General features: G+C 41.6%; 1 protein-coding gene across 1 annotated transcript in view; it reads left to right on the top strand.

Annotated features, from left to right (window-relative positions):
* Positions 1–20,041, top strand: part of LOC124775487 (sialin-like) — a 158,263-nt gene that overhangs the window by 49,528 nt on the left and 88,694 nt on the right. The window lies entirely within an intron of this gene.

Here is a 20,041-nt window from a genome sequence, read left to right as displayed (position 1 = left end):
ATATAGAGTCAGATTTCGAAAAACTTAGATAGTATGAGCCTACTTACGAACGTGACGTTGCACTCCCTCTGTCCTGGACGCATGCACTGACTCGCTTCGGAAGGGTGTCGTAAGGCCGTTGTATCCTCTCCTGGAGCAAGCTGGCCAACAACTGTATCTGGTCCTTCATACCCTGGGTACTGACACTGGGAGAGAGGTGTCGTTCGAGCTGCTCGCACACTTGTTCTATTGATCACACACCTAACGATCTTACTAGTCACAGTAGTACCTCAACTGCACGCAGTCATTTCTTAGAGACAAGTCCTACGTATGGATTACTGGTGTCGTGCTGGAAAGTGGCACCACCATATTGTCACATTAGCAGTGACACATCACGATGGAAGATGTCCGTGACGTACCGTTCTCTCGTCAGAGTTCCCTCAATCATTACCATCTGTCACCTGCAGTTATACCCAATGGCTCCTCACACCATGACGCCAACTGTGGTCAAATCGTTCAAATGGCTCTGAGCACTATGGGACATGACATCTAAAGTCATCAGTCCCCTAGAACTTAGAACTACTTAAACCTAACTAACCTAAGGACATCACACACATCCATGCTCAAGGCAGGATTCGAACCTGCGACCGTAGCGGTCGCGCGGTTCCACACTGCAGCGCCTACAACCGCTCGGCCACTCCGGCCGGCACTGTGGTCACATGCGGTCGTTCAGAACTGGACAAAACGCGACTTCATTCATTAGCACACCATGCTCCCCACTCACGGCGCCACTACAAACGCAGCCGTTTGTGTTGCGGTATTGACAGCAGCCTACGGATGGAATAGGAACTCCCTAGGCCAGCTGTTTCTAGTCTCCGAGCAATGGTGCGGGCTGACACAGAAAGTTACAGATGATCGATTACTTGTTATATAAACCATAGGAGGAGGGGGAGGGGGAGGAAGGAAAGGGAAACACTACTGATATCAGCTGAATGAGGACTTAGCGCAGCATCAGCGGCGACGAGCGAAAATGTGTCCCGGAACGGGATATGAACATGGAATCTCCTGCTTATCAGGCACGTGCGTTAACCATATTCGTGTGGTGCGTAAAGAAATATGAATGTTTTAGTTGGACCACTTTCTTCGCTTTGTGATAAATGGCGCTTTAATAGTCACAAACATATGGCTCACAATTTTAGACGAACAGTTGGTAACACGTAGGTTTTTTTAAATTAAAATGCAGAACGTAGGTACGTTTGAACATTTTATTTCGGTTGTTCCAATGTGATACATGTACCTTTGTGGACTTATCATTTCTGAGAACGCATGCTGTTACAGCGTGATTACCTCTAAATATCACATTAATGCAACAAATTCTCAAAATGATGTCCGTCAACCTCAATGCATTTGGCAATATATGTAACGACATTCCTCTCAACAGCGAGTAGTTCGCCTTCCGTAATGTGCGCACATGCATTGACAATGCGCTGACGCATGTTGTCAGGCGTTGTCGGTGGATCACGATAGCAAATATCTTTCAACTTTCCCCACAGAAAGAAATCCGGGGACGTCAGATCCGGTGAACGTGCGGGCCATGGTATATTCAATAAAACAGATGTTATTATCTTTCCACACCTTTATTCTTCATGTCTCCACATTTGCAGCCATCTGCATGTAGACGGCTGCTAATTGTAGCGTGTAACCTGGCGGTGCGTGGGACACAGCGTGCTGTAATCGAATTTCGGATTCGGAGAGGTCGTCTACACACGGAGCACCCTCTCCTTCAGCGTGACAATGCCAGATCGCACATGAGCGCTGTAACATCTGCAACAATCAGACGCCTTGGGTACATTGTTATCGATCATCCTCCTTACCCTCCGACTTGGCACCATCCGATTTTCATCTGTTTCCAAAACTGAAAGAACACCTTCCTGCACTTCGCTTTGGTAGTGATGAAGAGGTGGAAGCAGAGATGAGGTTGTGGTTCCACCAACAAATTCAAACATTCTACAGCGACTGTATCAACAAACTGGTTGCTTGTTGGCAGAAATGTGTTCGTCACCAGGGTGACAATATGCACAAATAAATATGTGAACATGAAGAATAAATATGTAGGATGCTAATAACGTTTCTTTTATCTAAAAACCTTTAACAGTTTTCACATACAATATTCGGAGATATTACTTTCCAGCATGTCCTCGTACATTTCATACTGTTGCTTAATTGATTAAGGAGTAACAAGAAAATTGTTTTCCGTCGGCAGCTGCGTTATGGACAGATTATAGATGGAAATATCGGTTTTAATTCCAGCGTCAAGTATGACAAACCCGAATTAGTTCAGTAACGCATTTATTTACTACGTACAGAAAGGCTAATCTGCAATTGCTACAGTTATTCTACACTACTGGCCATTAAAATTGCTACACCACCAAGATGACGTGTTACAGACACGAAATTTAACCGACAGGAGGAAGATGCTGTGATATGCAAATGATTAGCTTACCAGAGCATTCACACAAGGTTGGCGCCGGTGGCGACACCTACAACGTGCTGACATAAGGAAAGTTTCCAACGGATTTCTCATACACAAATAGCAGTTGAGCGGCCTTTCCTGGTGAAAAGTTGTTGTGATGCCTCGTGTAAGGAGGAGAAATGCGTACCATCACGTTTCCGACTTTGATAAAGGTCGGATTGTAGCCTATCGCGATTGTGGTTTATCGTATCGCGACACTGCCGCTCGCGTTGATCGAGATCCAATGACTGTTAGCAGAATATGGAATCGGCGGGTTCAGGGGGGTAATACGGAACGCCGTGCTGGATCCCAACGGCCTCGTATCACTAGCAGTAGAGATGACAGGCATCTTATCCGCATGGCTGTAACGGATCGTGCAGCCACGTCTCGATCCCTGAGTCAACAGAAGGGGACGTTTGCAAGACAACAACCATCTGCACGGACGGTTCGACGACGTTAGCAGCAAAATGGTTCAAATGGCTCTGAGCACTATGCGACTTAACTTCTGAGGTCACCAGTCGCCTAGAACTTAGAAATATTTAAACCTAACTAACCTAAGGACATCACACACATCCATGCCCGAGGCAGGATTCGAACCTGCGACCGTAGCGGTCTCTCGGCTCCAGACTGTAGCGCCTAGAACCGCACGGCCACTCCGGCCGGCCGTTAGCAGCAGCATGGACTATCAGCTCGGAGACCATGGCTGCGGTTACCCTTGACGCTGCATCACAGACAGGAGCTCCTGCGATGGTGTACTCTACGACGAACCTGGGTGCACGAATGGCAAAACGTCATTTTTTCGGACGAATCCAGGTTCTGTTTACAGCATCATGATGGTCGCATCCGTGTTTGGCGACATCGCGGTGAACGCACATTGGAAGCGTGTATTCGTCGTCGCCATACTAGCGTATCACCCGGCGTGATGGTATGGGGTGCCATTGGTTACACGTCTCGGTTACCTCTTGTTCGCATTGACGGCACTTTGAACAGTGGACGTTACATGTCAGATGTGTTAAGACCCGTGGCTCTACCCTTCATTCGATCCCTGCTAAACCCTACATTTCAGCAGGATAATGCACGACCGCATGTTGCAGGTCATGTCCGGGCCTTTCTGGATACAGAAAATATTCGACTGCTGCCCTGGCCAGCACATTCTCCAGACCTCTCCCAAATTGAAAACGTCTGGTCAATGGTGGCCGAACAACTGGCTCGTCACAATACGCCAGTCACTACTCTTGATGAAGTGTGGTATCGTGTTGAAGCTGCATCGGCAGCTGTACCTGTACACGCCATCCAAGCTCTGTTTGACTCAATGCCCAGGCGTATCAAGGCCATTATTACGGCCAGAGGTGGTTGTTCTGGGTACTGATTTCTCAGGATCTATGCACCCAAATTGCGTGAAAATGTAATTACATGTCAGTTCTGGTATAAAATATTTTTCCAATGAATACCCGTTTATCATCTGTATTTCTTCTTGGTGTAGCAATTTTAATGGCCAGTAGTGTAGAATCAGTAGGTTAACAGTAACGGGTACTTCGCATTTAGGACAGGTAACGCTGGCGAAAGCGTTATAACAGCGAATGAATTAGCAGCTGTAACGTAATTGTAATGTAACTAAGTGAAATGACTAGCAGTTGTACTTATGTTAATGCAGGAAATGTAAAGCAGCAGTACAGTCTATTTTCGGTAGGGTCTGGGTATAGATACTAGTGAAGAGTTCCCACTGTTTCCATAAATATCTTTAGGCAAATCCAAGGATTGATACTACGATTCCAATCTACTACCTTATATTATGATTGAACATTTACAGCCAAATATATCCCAACAGAATTTGGAGAGCGTAAGTTTGGATGAACATCGTTTGTTTATGTTATGCAAATACATCATGAAACACGTAATTCGAAAAGAAACTGTTGTTTTACAATGGCGTGTTCGACAAATCTGTTCTCTTATTTTTAAAGCGATACGTTCAGAATCTGTCGCTTTATGTTCTGATTCCAATGGAGAAATACTTTTAAACGGTGAAAGATCATTGACATTTGTTACTAGCCGTCTTGTGTTTTCATTTGACTTCACAGATACCAAAGAATCATTCTTACTACGAACGTTTCGTTATATTTCGATACTACTCTAAGAGCTGACGAACAAAGTGACACCACAATCACGTCAATGCAATGTCTAGTAGGTGAAATTTGGGCATCCAGCCAGATTAGAATCAGTGATTGATTTTCGAGTCATGATGTTTCGACGACTACCCTCGTCGTTTTTATTGCTGATTTGAACACTAATTTCGGATATTTACTGTCTTCGTGTCAACCATACAGAGTGATCTGTTTGCCTTAAGCTTCTTTTTTGAATCCACGAATTCTAGTTTTTGGTGAAGTTCGTGGATATTTATATGCCAAAAATAAAGGTCTGACAGCAATAACTTAGAACAAGAACCTGTGATACAACTTCACTTTGTTCTTCTGATAGTAGAATGCGTTCTAGTATGGTACTGAAATAATAAGTTATAAAACCCCTTTCTTCTTTCTTCATCATCTTCATCATCATCATCATCATCTTCTTCTTCTTCTTCTGCGAATCCAGCTAAGCCTTATGGCCTGTACCGGCCACACCATCTCTAATTAGAGTTTCTCACATTCCCTCTTCCAATGGGATTATATTCCATCGTTTGTCGAGGGATTCTCTGAAGTGAAATATGCAGTATCTACTCTTTCCAGTCCTTCGTTAGGATTACTTTTCCATTTAATGGCTTTACTCCTAGGTCTTTTCTTATGTCTTCCCTCGTGAAACTTATCACAGATCTAAGGAACTTAATTTCTGATGTTTCAAATTGTCGTAAGTCTTTTAATCTTAAATGTCCAACATTCTGCTCCATACAGTACTGTGAGTAGTGCCATGACTTACAGAATTTTATTTGGGTTTCTCTTCTGGTTTTACTTCTTCTTGTTCCATTTATCAAGCCACATATATGTTAACAGGAGTTAATTTTCTTATTTTTGTCTTCTTCTTCTTCAAAACTTATCCTATCCCAGATACTGGAAATTAGTCATCTTTCCTAAAAAGATAGTTTTTGTTTTTGTTGTTGATATCTTCAGATTATAATTTAAACTTACACTGTGTAATCTGTTTATCGCTCTGCACTGCTTCTTCACATGTCTCACCAGTTTCTCTGCTAACTCCCACGTAACAAACTCGTAAGTTCATGTCGCACAAGTTACTTTCTTAAATTGTGGGCGAGTTACTATACTACATCATTTATATTACTGTGATGTTTTGGTGATGTTTGTGGACGAGTTATTATACGTCATTTATTTTACTATGCTTGGTTTGATGATGTTTCTTGTTATTTTCTTTTTCATATCGTTTATTCTACTGTACCTTGTTTATCAATGCTGTTTCGATGCTCACTGGAAAATTGACTTGTTGGATGATACAGATCTTGCTGATCCAAAATAAAAGTGCAACTAGTACTCTTATTTGATTAAGAAAAATAATGGTTGCAAAACTTAAGGTTACGTCGGGGGAAGACCATAGTTCAGGAATTTTCTTCCGTAACGGTTGAACCACCCATCCAAAAAACTTGAAATTCCGTTTGTGTTGTAGCGTGATCCTGTATTTAACTGCACTGGAAGTATAAACAGCAAATATCAGAATAAATGATAGATACACTGTGATACTGGAAGCATTGCTCAGCTGGCATTTTTCCATTGATGTCTGGGTAAGATGCCACTGTACTGGGGAAGATGCATCTGTGTGAAACAAACAAATTTTGCAAAGCAGTTAAGTATAACTCAGCAAAACTAATTTATTTTGACTATGAGAAATATCAGGAGAAAGAACACTGGCGTTCTACGGATCGGAGCGTCGAACGTCAGATCCCTGAATCGGGCAGGTAGGTTCGAAAATTTAAAAAGGGAAATGAATAGGTTAAAGGTAGATATAGTGGAAATTAGTGAAGTTCGGTGGCAGGAAGAACAAGACTTTTGGTCAGGTGAATACAGGGTTATAAATACAAAATCAAATAGGGGTAATGCAGGAGTAGGTTTAATAATGAATAAAAAAATTGGAGTGCGGGTAAGCTACTAGAAACAGCATAGTGAATGCATTATCGTAGCCAAGATAGACACGAAGCCCACGCCTACTACAGTAATACAGTTTAATATGCCAACTAGCTCTGCAGATGACGAAGACATTGAACAAATGTATGATGAAATAAAAGAAATTATTCAGAGAGTGAAGGAAGACGAAAATTTAATAGTCATGGGTGACTGGATTCGGTTGTAGGAAAAGGGAGAGAAGGAAACGTAGTAGGTGAATATGGATTGGGGGTAAGAAATGAAAGAGGAAGCCGCTTGGTAGAATTTTGCACAGAGCACAACTTAATCATAGCTAACACTTAGTTCAAGAATCATGAAAGAAGGTTGTATACATGGAAGAAGCCTGGAGATACTGACAGGTTTCAGATAGATTATATAATGGTGATACAGAGATCTAGGAACCAGGTTTTAAACTGTAAGAGATTTCCAGGGGCAGATGTGGACTCCGACCACATTGTTTATGAACTGTACATTAAAACTGAAGAAACTGCAAAAAAGGAGATGGGACCTCGATAAGCTGAACGCACCAGAGGTTGTACAGAGTTTCAGGGATAGCATAAGGGAACAACTGACAGGAATGGGGGAAAGAAATACAGTAAAAGAAGAATGGGTAGCTTTGAGGGATGAAGTAGTGAAGGCAGCAGAGGACCAAGTAAGTAAAAAGACGAGGGATAGTAGAAATCCTTGGGTAACAGAAGAAATATTGACTTTAATTGATGAAAGGAGAAAATATAAAAATGCAGTAAATGAAGCAGGCAAAAAGGAATACAAATGTCTCAAAAATGAGATCGACAGGAAGTGCAAAATGGCTAGGCAGGGATGGCTAGAGGATAAATGTAAGGATGTAGAGGCTTATCTCAATAGGGGTAAGATAGATACTGCCTACAGGAAAATTAAAGAGACCTTTGGAGAAAAGAGAACCACTTATATGAATATCAAGAGCTCAGTGACAACCCAGTTCTAAGCAAAGAAGGGAAAGCAGAAAGGTGGAAGGAGTATATAGAGGGTCTATACAAAAGTGATGTACTTGAGGACAATATTATTGAAATGGAAGAGGATGTAGATGAAGATGAAATGGGAGATAAGATACTGCGTGAAGAGTTTGACAGAGCACTGAAAGACCTGAGTCGAAACAAGGCCCCGGGAGTAGACAACATTCCATTAGAACTGCTGACAGCCTTGGGAGAGCCAGTCCTGAGAAAACTCTACCACCTGGTGAGCAAGATGTATGAGACAGGCGAAATACCCTCAGACTTCAAGAAGAATATAATAATTCCAATCCCAAAGAAAGCAGGTGTAGACAGGAGCACTTTCTAGCCGCACGGCGCATTGCCTCCAGTCGTGTTAACCAGCAAGGGTGGTTGCTGCACCGTCCCGGAAGACCATTTAAAAGCTCGTGCCCCTCCGCCGACTCTCTCTCTGCTAAACCGCTGTGCCAAATAAATGGAAAAAATATAGCTTCTCAAAGATCGAAGTCAACAGCTAATTTAATTTCAAACTTGACCGTAGGCAACGTGTGCATTTAAATATGCATTTTGCAATTAGTAATACGAATTATTAAAGGAACACATCAGTTACAAATTCATTTTGTTAACAGACTTGGGGAGCATAAAAACATGAATGAAATACGTAGGATGGTGCTACATCAATAATTTAGCCACCTCAGAAAGTGATTGTTGAACCATTTCTAAACACATCCTTATTCATGTATGCAAATCTGTTATTCATTTCGATTTGAGAAAGTGGAGGCATACTGTCTTCGAATTGAGGTTCTTCCTTTTCGCTATAAATATGCAGTACGGTGCAAGGAATTTTCCTTCGGCATTGCAGCAAGGAATTGCAGTTATGGTTTCACCTTTTTCTACAGACATTACACGTTGAACGTATTTGGAACCTTTCACTGCTGACTCTTTTCTGGATCCGTTGTTCAGCTGAAGCTCACACTCGTCCGTGTTCTAATTTGTCACACGCTGTTGAAACGACTTGTTCTTCTGGATGATATGTCAGGAGACGGAAAAATCATTTTTTATCTTTTTTGACACGTTCCCAATCCTCTTACGAGGGATAAACCCTGAATATTCCTTTGGTTCAGCCGGTCATAGACTGCCATTATACTTAAATTATTGAATACGTTAGGTATTCCATTTTTCTCTGAAAATGGTTATCTCAACTGCCGAAGTGATTTTAGAGGAGGTGAATATCCAGTATCGTGCAATCGTCGGATATAGTCCACAAGTTTGCTTTCATTTTCATCATCAAGATGTTCTGAAGAAGTTTCCATTATAAATTAAGAGTAGTATTTTGTTGTTGCTAGAATTCTAGCGCCTGTAGTAACTACAAACTTGACTCCACTATTGATTTTATGATAATGTTCTTAACCGCAGCGCCTGGTCGATCTTTACTTAAAATTTTGCATTCCATTCTTCATTTCAGGTTTTTGTATGGTATTGGGTAGAAATTCGATACATCCCACAAGGTCATCTTCCTATTATGATATCTTTACAGCCAGTAGAGATAAGCTTCTGACTATGAAGCTCTATTTATTTTACTCCCGTATTGATGATTCATGGTAGGTTACCCTAAAGGTAAATTAAAGCTTTACACATTTTCTTCAACATAACCTCCATTAGAAATTACTAATGCCACTATCTTGAAGCCACACAGTGCGGTCTCCATACACCCATTATAATCACGGTCAAAACGCAAACATCTAAAATCGTTAGTATTAACAAGAACTGAACGATAAGTTGCATACTTACCACTATTTAATTCAATACGTTCTCCGATTACTTTGTCTTTAATGGATAAATGAGGTCACCTTTCTTCTTCCCGCAGACAGTACCTTCTCAATAACAAAGGGTAATGGATAGTTTTACCACCCATTGGATATTGGTGGAAATATCAACATTGTGGCATCTTCCATCTATTGGCATTTTCTACCAAATCACCTCATATCAATATGGCGTCCAAGAAGCAGAAAACTGCAATTTAGTGACGAAAAGAACTTCTCAACGCGTCAAACTTGGTCTTTATGAGGTCACAAATTACTTTACGTCATTTATCATTACCTCAGCAATTATTATCAGTGTATGTTTGAAAGTCGTTATGAAATCTCTATGATTTGGTCTACATCTACATCTACCTGGTTACTCTGCAGTTCACACTTAAGTGACTGGCAGAGGGTTCATCGAAACATTTTCATACTATTTCTCTACCATTCCACTCTCGAATGGCGCGTGGGAAAAAGGAACACCTAAATTTTTCCGTTCGAGCTCTCATTTGTCTTATTTTATTATGATGATCATTTCTCCCTGCGTAGGTGGGTATCAACAAAATATTTTCGCGTTCGGGAGAAAAAATTGGTGATTGAAATTTCGTAAATAGATCTCGCCGCAAAGAAAACCGCCTATGTTTCAGTGACTGCCACCCCAACTCGCGTATCAAATCAGTGACACTCTCGCCCCTATTGCGCGGTAACACTAAACGATCTGCCCTTCTTTGCACTTTTTCGATGTCCTCCGTCAGTCGTACCTGATAAGGACCCCACACCGCCCAGCAATATTTCAGCAGAGGACGGGCATGTGTAATGTAGGCTGTCTCTTTAGCGGGTTTGTCGCATCTTCTAAGTGTTTTGGCAGCAAAGCGCAGTCTCTGTTTCGCCTTCCCCACAATATTATCTATCTGGTCTTTACAATTCGCAGGAATTATCTATTTCAACTTCACTACAAGATAAACTACCCCCATGAACCATGGACCTTGCCGTTGGTGGGGAGGCTTGCGTGCCTCAGCGATACAGATGGTCGTACCGTAGGTGCAACCACAACGGAGGGGTATCTGTTGAGAGACCAGACAAACATGTGGTTCCTGAAGAGTGGCAGCAGCCTTTTCAGTAGTTGCAGGGGCAACAGTCTGGATGATTGACTGATCTGGCCTTGTAACACTAACCAAAACGGACTTGCTGTGCTGGTACTGCGAACGGCTGAAAGCAAGGTGAAACTACAGCCGTAATTTTTCCCGAGGACATGCAGCTTTAATGTATGGTTAAATGATGATAGTCCCCCATTCGGATCTCCAGGTGGGCACTAATCAAGAGGACGTCGTTATCAGGAGAAAGAAAACTGGCGTTCTACGGATCGGAGCGAGGAATGTCAGATCCCTTAATCGGGCAGGTAGGTTAGAAAATTTAAAAACGGAAATGGATAGCTTAAAGTTATAGTGGGAATTAGTGAAGTTCGGTGGCAGGAGGAACAAGACATTTGGTCAGGTGAATGCAGGGTTATAAATACAAAATCAAATAGGGGTAATGCAGGAGAAGATTTAATAATGAATAAAGAAATATGAGTGCGGGTAAGCTACTACAAACAGCGTAGTGAACGCATTATTGTAGCCAAGATAGACGCGAAACACACGCCTACTACAGTAGTAAAAGTTGATATGTCAACTATCTCTGCAGATGATGAAGAAATTGACGAAATGTATGATGAGATAACAGAAATTATTCAGGTAGTGACGGGAGACCAAAATTTAATAGTCATGGGTGACTGGAATTCGAGAGTAGAAAAGGGAGAGAAGGAAACATAGTAGGTGAATATGGATTGTGGGTAAGAAATGAAAGAGGAAGCAGTCTGGTAGAATTTTACACGGAGCATAACTTAATCATAACTAACACTTAGTTCAAGAATCATAAAAGAAGGTTGTATACATGAAAGAATCCTGGTGATACTAGAAGGTATCAGATAGATTATATAATGGTAAGACACAGATTTAGGAACCAGGTTTTAAATTGTAAGACATTTCCAGAGGCGGATGTGGACTCTGACCACAATCTATTGGTTATGAACTGTAGATTAAAACTGAAGAAACTGCAAAAAGGTGGGAATTTGGGGAGTTGGGACCTGGATAAACTGAAAGAACCAGAGGTTGTACAGAGTTTCAGGGAGAGCATAAGGGAACAATTGACAGGCATAGGGGAAAGAAATACAGTAGAAGAATGGGTAGCTTTGAGGGATGAAGTAGTGAAGGTAGCTGGTAAGGTAAAAAGACGAGGGCTAGTAGAAATCCTTGGGTAACAGAAGAAATATTGAATTTAATTGATGAAAGGAGAAAATATAAAAATGCAGTAAATGAAGCAGGCAAAAAGGGATACAAACGTCTCAAAAATGAGATCGACAGGAAGTGCAAAATGGCTAGGCAGGGATGGCTAGAGGACAAATGTAAGGATATAGAGGCTTATCTCATTAGGGGTAAGATAGATACTGCCTACAGGAAAATTAAAGAAACCCTTGGAGAAAAGAGAGCCACTTGTATGAATATCAAGAGCTCAGATGGCAACCCAGTTCTAAGCAAAGAAGGGAAAGCAGAAAGGTGGAAGGAGTATATAGAAGGTCTATACAAGGGCGATGTACTTGAGGACAATATTATGGAAATGGAAGAGGATGTAGATGAAGATGAAATGGGAGATATAATACTGCGTGAAGAGTTAGACAGAGCACTGAAAGACCTGAGTCGAAACAAGGTCCCCGGAGTAGACAAGATTCCATTAGAACTACTGACGGCCTTGGGAGAGGCAGTCCTGATAAAACTCTACCATCTGGTGAGCAAGATGTATGAGACAGGAGAAATACCCTCAGACTTCAAGAAGAATATAATAATTCCAATCCCAAAGAAAGCAGGTGTTGACAGATGTGAAAATTACCGAACTATCAGTTTAATAAGTCGCAGCTGCAAGATACTAACGCGAATTCTTTACAGACGAATGGAAACACTGGTAGAAGCCGACCTCGGGGAAGATCAGTTTGCATTCCGCAGAAATGTTGCACCACGTGAGGCAAAACTGACCCAACGACTTATCTTAGAAAATAGATTAAGGAAAGGCAAATCTACATTTCTAGCATTTGTAGACTTAGAGAAAGCTTTTGACAATGTTTATTCGAATACTCTCTTTCAAATTCTGAAGGTGGCAGGGATAAAATACAGGGAGCGAAAGACTATTTACAATTTGCACAGAAACCAGATGGCAGTTATAAGAGTCGAGGGGCACGAAAGGGAAGTAGTGGTTGGGAAGGGAGTGAAACCGTGTTGTAGCCACTCCCCGATGTTATTCAACCTGTATATTGAGCAAGTAGTAAAGGAAATAAAAGAAAAATTTTGAGAAGGTATTAAAATCCATGGAGAAGAAATAAAAACTTTGAGGGTCGCCGATGACATTGTAATTCTGTCAGAGACAGCAAAGGACTTGGAAGAGCAGTTGAACGGAATGGACAGTGTCTTGAAAGGAGGATATAAGATGAACATCAACAAAAGCAAAATGAGGATAATGGAATGTAGTCGAATTAAGACTGGTGATGCTGAGGGAATTAGAATAGGAAATGAGACACTTAAAGTAGTAAATGAGTTTTGCTATTTGGGGAGCAAAATAACTGATGCTGGTCGAAGCAGAGAAGATATAAAATGTAGTTTGGCAATGGCAAGGAAAGCGGTTCTGAAGAAGAGAAATTTGTTAACATCGAGTAGAGATTTAAGTGTCAGGAAGGCGTTTCTGAAAGTATTTGTATGAAGTGTAGCCATGTATGGAAGTGAAACATGGACGATAAATTATTCGGACCAGAAGAGAATAGAAGCTTTCGAAATGTGGTGCTACAGAAAAATGCTGAAGATTAGATGGATAGATCACGTAACTAATGAGGAGGTATTGAACAGAATTGGGGAGAAGAGGAGTTTGTGGCACTTCTTGACAAGAAGAAGGGACCGGTTGATAGGACATGTTCTGAGGCATCAGGGGATCACAAATTTAGAATTGGAGGGCAGCGTGGAGGGTAAAAATCGTAGAGGGAATACACTAAGCAGATTCAGAAGGATGTAGGTTGCAGTAAGTACTGGGAGATGAAGAAGCTTGCACAGGATAGAGTAGTATGGAGAGCTGCATCAAACCAGTCTCTGGACTGAAGACCACAACAACAACAACAACATTTTATTATTCAGTGAAAAAGAGCTTTAGTTCAGTATGCCATTACTGTCGTGTGTGCCGTCGAAGCGCCACACCAACTTGAGGCGTCTTTGTAAACATGCGATTGTAGGCTCTCGTTTAGTGATTGTATAGCCAAATAAATACAAGCTTTTGTTTGTCGTTCTCCATTCCCGGGAACGTAATTTTGCGACCTGCGATTCCTGTGGATCACCACATCATCTTGCAGCGTACAGTCTTTAGTGTTGAACGTGCTTCGCCTTCTTCGTCGAATTCCGGAGCTATTGGTGATGAACTTCTGGGACCACTTTCCTATGGGTGGTCACGTCTTTGAATCCTGTTTATAAGCCGCAATAGTTCTTGGAAAGCATCCCACTGATGCTTTCGTATGCAATATACATCTTACTTCTATATTCTATATTAGAGAAGTCATCGCTGAGGTACAGATCTCCCTTCCGTCATTCCTACAGAATTTGGCTCGATAAGAAAATGCAGAAATTCCATATTATCGCCTTGATAGCTGTCTCCCATTGCTTTACCTCAATCTGTGTGTGACGTGTTAGATAATAACCGAGTAGAATACATCACTACAAGTATTATTTGTGAAGTTAAGTATGGTGTTTACTCAACTTGGATAAGTTTGCAACAGATAGAAAGCAGAGTATGAAGTTCACGGACCATAACAGCACCATACCAGTCCCCAAACTTGAGCCACCCACCGACAGACAGATCACCACTAACAGTCTTCTGTTCCTTCACAAGATAAAACACTATCGAACAGTGGCCAGTGGCAGTGGAGCACCATCTGGTGGTCATTAACCGTAAGCAGCCACCTCCCACGACTAGTCAGCAAATTTTTGCCTTTTGTCTGTATCTGATTTGTAAATGCGTGAATCTATCTAATTTTGGGGTGCTGAATTCACTGGTAAAATGAGATTTTTCCCTGTCACGAGACATTTCCTAGACACATAGCAGAATCAGAAACAGTACTGGCGAACGTTAACAGAATTAAAACGAACAGGAAATGTATATTCCGAGCTTTATACTTCAATACTATTTAGTACTTATATATGGCCATGGGAATTTAAGGAGATGGGACCTGAATAAACTGACTAAACCAGAGGTTGTACAGAGTTTCAGGGAGAGCATAAGGGAACAGTTGACAAGAATCGGGGAAAGAAATACAGTAGAAGAAGAATGGGTAGCTTTGAGGGATGAAGTAGTGAAGGCAGAAAATATAAAAATGCAGTAAATGAAGCAGGCAAAAAGGAATACAAACGTCTCAAAAATGAGATAAACAGGAAGTGCAAAATGGCTAAGCAGGGATGGCTAGAGGACAAATGTAAGGATGTAGAGGCTTATCTAACTAGGGGTAAGATAGATACTGCCTACAGGAAAATTAAAGAGACCCTTGGAGAAAAGAGAGCCACTTGCATGAATATCAAGAGCTCAGATGGCAACCCAGTTCTAAGCAAAGAAGGGAAAGCAGAAAGGTGGAAGGAGTATATAGAAGGTCTATACAAGGGCGATGTACTTGAGGACAATATTATGGAAATGGATGAGGCTGTAGATGAAGATGAAATGGGAGATACGATACTGTGTGAAGAGTTTAACAGAGCACTGAAAGACCTGAGTCGAAACAAGGCCCCGGAAGAGGACAAGATTCTATTAGAACTACTGACGGCCTTGGGAGAGCCAGTCCTGACAGAACTCTACCATCTGGTGATCAAAATGTATGAGACAGGCGAAATACCCTCAGACTTCAAGAAGTATATAATAATTCCAATCCCAAAGAAAGCAGGTGTTGACAGATGTAAAAATTACCGAACTATCAGTCACGGCTGCAAAATACTAACGTGAATTCTTTACAGACTAATGGAAAAACTGGTAGAAGCCGACCTCGGGGATGATCAGTTTGGATTCCGTAGAAATATTGGAACACGAGAGGCAATACTGATCCTTCGACTTATCTTAGAAGCTAGATTAAGAAAAGGCAAACCTACATTTCTAGAATTTGTAGACTTGGAGAAAGCTTTTGACAATGTTGACTGGAATACTCTCTTTCAAATTCTCAAGGTGGCAGGAGTCAAATACAGGGAGCGAAAGGCTATTTACAATTTGTACAAAAACCAGATGGTAGTTATAAGAGTCGAGGGGCACGAAAGGGAAGCAGTGGTTGGGAAGGGAGTGAGACAGGGTTTTAGCCCCTCTCCCATGTTATTCAATATGTATATTGAGCAAGAAGTAAAGGAAATAAAAGAAAAATTTTGAGTACGTATTAAAATCCGTACAGAAGAAATAAAAACTTTGAGGTTCGCCGATGACATTGTAGTTCTATCAGAGACAGCAAAGGACCTGGAAGGGCAATTGAACGGAATGGACAGTGTCTTGAAAGGAGGATATAAGATGAACATCAACAAAAGCAAAACGAGGATAATGGAATGTAGTCGAGTTAACTCGGGTGATGCTGAGGGAATTAGATTAGGAAATGAGACACTTAAAGTAGTAAAGGAGTTTTGCTATTTGGGGAGCAAAATAACTGATGATGGTCTAAGTAGAGAGGATATAAAATGTAGACTGGAAATGGCAAGGAAAGCGTTTCTGAAGAAGCGAAATTTGTTAACATCGAGTATAGATGTAAGTGTGATGAAGTCGTTTCTGAGAGTATTTGTACGGAGTATAGGCACGTATGGTGTGTGAAATCTTATGGGACTTCACTGCTAAGGTCATCAGTCCCTAAGCTTACACACTACTTAACCTAAATTGTCCTAAGGACAAACACACACACCCATGCCCGAGGGAGGACTCGAACCTCCGCCGGAATGTGCCGCACAGTCGCCATGTATGGAAGTGAAACATAGACGATAAATTATTCGGACCAGAAGAGAATAGAAGCTTTCGAAATGTGGTGCTACAGAAAAATGCTGAAGATTAGATGGATAGATCACGTAACTAATGAGGAGGTATTGAACAGAATTGGGGAGTAGAGGAGTTTGTGGCACTACTTGACAAGAAGAAGGGACTGGTTGGTAGGACATGTTCTGAGGCATCAGGGGATCACAAATTTAGCATTGGAGGGCAGCGTGGAGGGTAAAAATCGTAGAGGGAGATCAAGAGATGAATACACTAAGCAGATCCATAAGGATGTAGGCTGCAGTACGTACTGGGAGATGAAGCAGCTAGCACAGGATAGAGTAGCATGGAGAGCTGCATCAAACCAGTGTCAGGACTGAAGACCACGTCCGCCCCCTGTAGTTGAGTGGTTGGCGCGACAGAATGTCAATCCTAAGTGTCCGGTTTCGATTCCCGACTGAGTCAGAGTTTCTCTTTCCTTCAGGGACTGGGTGTTGTGTTGTCCTAATCATCATCTTTTCATCCCCATCGAAGCGCAAGTCGCCGAAGTGGCGTCAGATCGATAGACTTGCACACGGCGAACGGTCTACCCGACGGGAGGCTCTAGTCACATGACATTTATTATTTATTTATGAACATGACGCCAGTAGAATGTCTAAACCAGATCAGAACACAATTTCAGCTTAATTCTTCTTTGAAATTCGAACATGCCACCTAGTGACGATTTGTAGGTCTCCTATCACTCAAATATATATATATATATATATATATATATATATATATATATATAATTAAAAAAGCTCTTGAGCGGTGTAATCGGTAATCTGTGTTCATTTCGAAGTTTTCGGTCCGTGAGACGTTCTCGGTTTTCCTTTCGGGGATACTGTTTGACGTCAGAGATGGAGGTTGCGCTGTTCCGCAGGCTGCGGCCGCACTATGTCAGCGGTACGCTGGCAGCGCTGGCCAACGCACACGAGCGCGGTCTTAGGTGGCAGAGGGTCACGCACAGGCTCACTGGAGCTGCGTGTTGGACACGTCCTTGGCGTCCCTCATAGTTAAGTACTGCACGACAGGCAGATACATTTTTGCAAACGGCTCATATTTTAGTAAATCAATCTTAACTTGTCCGACTCCACTGGAAATAGGCAAGAGAAATTTTTTATCGCATCTCTCTTCTTAAACAGAAATTACTCGTCCATATTCTCTTAAAACTGCCTTGCATGATCACAAGGGATTTCAAATGGCAGCTTGAATACTTTTACAATAAGCAAACCTAGGCCAAAAACGTATCTGAACCCACCCTATACTTCCATTAACGTGTACAAATTTCATAACATCTCCTGTCTCGTCAATTACACGGTAGCAAGTTTCACATAAGCAACAGTAGCTTACAGCGAAAAGCTGCAACCGTCATAACAAGCTGGAAAGGACCTAGAATGGCTGTTTGTTTTCTTTTTGGGGGGTGATGGTATCTTTGCCTAGTTATTTTGTATGCTGTTTTAAATAAAAAATTAATTTGCCTCTGATGGATTAATCAGATAAAAAAATAACTGCCAGGCTAAACAGTTTATTGTCCGTAAATCCATACACTGATTCATAGGATGGCGATTAAGTGAACTGAAATTAGCTCGAGCCCCTAATACAGTGGTCAGGGAACTCAATATATAAATTAAATAAATAAATTAGCTGGAAAACACAGGCAGTGTTCACAGCTAAAATTAGCCCAAGTTTAACTCCACACTAACTCCAATAAATATGACTCTAGCCGATACACAGTGCCCTAAACGTAGGTGTCGATTGTTAACAGAAAATTCTTCAAAGTCCTACACTGGCAAACTGAGCTAAACTTCAGACTTACGCTATGCATTAAGGATTCAAATAAATTTCACACGCAAAAATACACGTTCTTCTGAAATACCATCATAAATAAAGAGAACTGGCTACTGCAGAAAAACTCTGAAACATTTCGCTTGAATTCAATGGGAATACAAAGTGTCGTGACACGGCGCGAAAAAATTTCTGTCACCGAAAACGATTGCGGCCGCATCACCATTCAGACCAGCATAGATGTTGTTTCAATCTCGTTGCAAACTGTGAGAGCGAACAAAACGGCCACCACTCTGTTAAGGATTAGGACATCACCAACGCGGAAACACCTGGCGTCTACGTCACTTCGTGACTTCGTACTGTCACCAGCTTGATACACAATTTTTTACACATAAACGATATTAAAACTCTGAATGTGCCATTACTGCTTGCTAAAATTCACTTAGTTTTACGTGCAGAAGTTCGTCAAAAGTACTTCAAAGTGCCTCTTCTTGAAATCAACGAAATCTTCAAACAACGAACGTTAAAAAAACAATGTGAACAACGTCAATTTACAGTCCACAAAATTAACTCAGCGAAACAACTGTGCAATAGTGAAATATTCAACGGCAATACGGCAAACTTTCCTTGCTCTCTGCAGTATACAGCTCAGTGTCAACACGACCGTTCGTAATTAGGTTTCAATCGAAAAAAAAATTCCACTGAGGTAGCGAACAACTGCAGGAGATATGGCTCCCTCATTGCCCTATTGATGGCTCAGACAGACAATTCGCAACGTAAAAGATAAGTTGCAATATCTGCTTGGAAGGGACTTCCCGGACTCGAAAACATAAATTTCAAAACTCGAAGTCGCCTATTAGGTGAAAATCATTCAGATTACATAATCGCAATGACAAGAAAACATCAGATGAGTCTTAATCACTACAGGAAATAAAAAGATGATCACACAGTTTCCAAAAATATTACAGGGTGTTGCCACGTCCCAGGGTAGTATCAAGGAGAATATGTTCCCACAGCGGAGTTGCTTCTTGAGTATCTCGTACTTGCATTTCGAAGACACGCACCAGGTAGAAACCGAGTTGTCTATAAATAGGGGTCAGAGCTAAAAAGTAGTTACGAATAATATTCATATTCACCCATCACAACACGAGCAACATAAATCAAGAACAGAGGGAGTAACTTGGGTGGCCGTCCTCTTCAATAGCTGTCATAATTATTCTTGTTTTCTGCCTTAAGGATGTTGTTGTTGTGGCCTTCAGTCCGAAGACTGGTTTGTGCAGCTGTCCATGCTACTCCGTCCTGTGCAAGCCTCTTCGTCTCCGAATAACAACTGCAACCTACATACTTCTGAATCTGCTAACGGTATTCATCTCGTGGTCTTCCTCTACGATTTTTACCCCGCACGTTTCCCTCCAGTACTAAATTGGTGGTCCCTTGATGTCTCAGAATGTGTCCTATCAACCGACCCCTTCATTTAATCAAACTGAGCAACAAACTTCTTTTCTCCCCAGTTCTGTTCAGTACCCCAACATTAGTTACTCTATCTACTCTTTTAATCTTCAGCATTCTTCTGTAGCACAAAATCTCAAAAGCTTCTATTCTTTTCTTGTCTGAATTGTTTATTGTCAATGTTTTATTTCCTTACGTCGCTAAACTCTGCCTTCAGAAAGGACTCCCTAACATTTAAATGCCGAGCCCAGTGGCGCTGTGGTTAGCACGCTGGACTCGCATTCGAGAGGACGATGGTTCAAATCCGCATCCGATCGTGAGTAAAGTTTTCTGTGACTTCCATAAATCGCTTCA

Source organism: Schistocerca piceifrons, chromosome 2 (assembly GCF_021461385.2).
Source record: "Schistocerca piceifrons isolate TAMUIC-IGC-003096 chromosome 2, iqSchPice1.1, whole genome shotgun sequence".
NCBI lineage: Eukaryota > Metazoa > Arthropoda > Insecta > Orthoptera > Acrididae > Schistocerca > Schistocerca piceifrons.
Note: the sequence above shows the minus strand (reverse complement) of the source record. Positions and strands in the feature narration are given on the sequence as shown.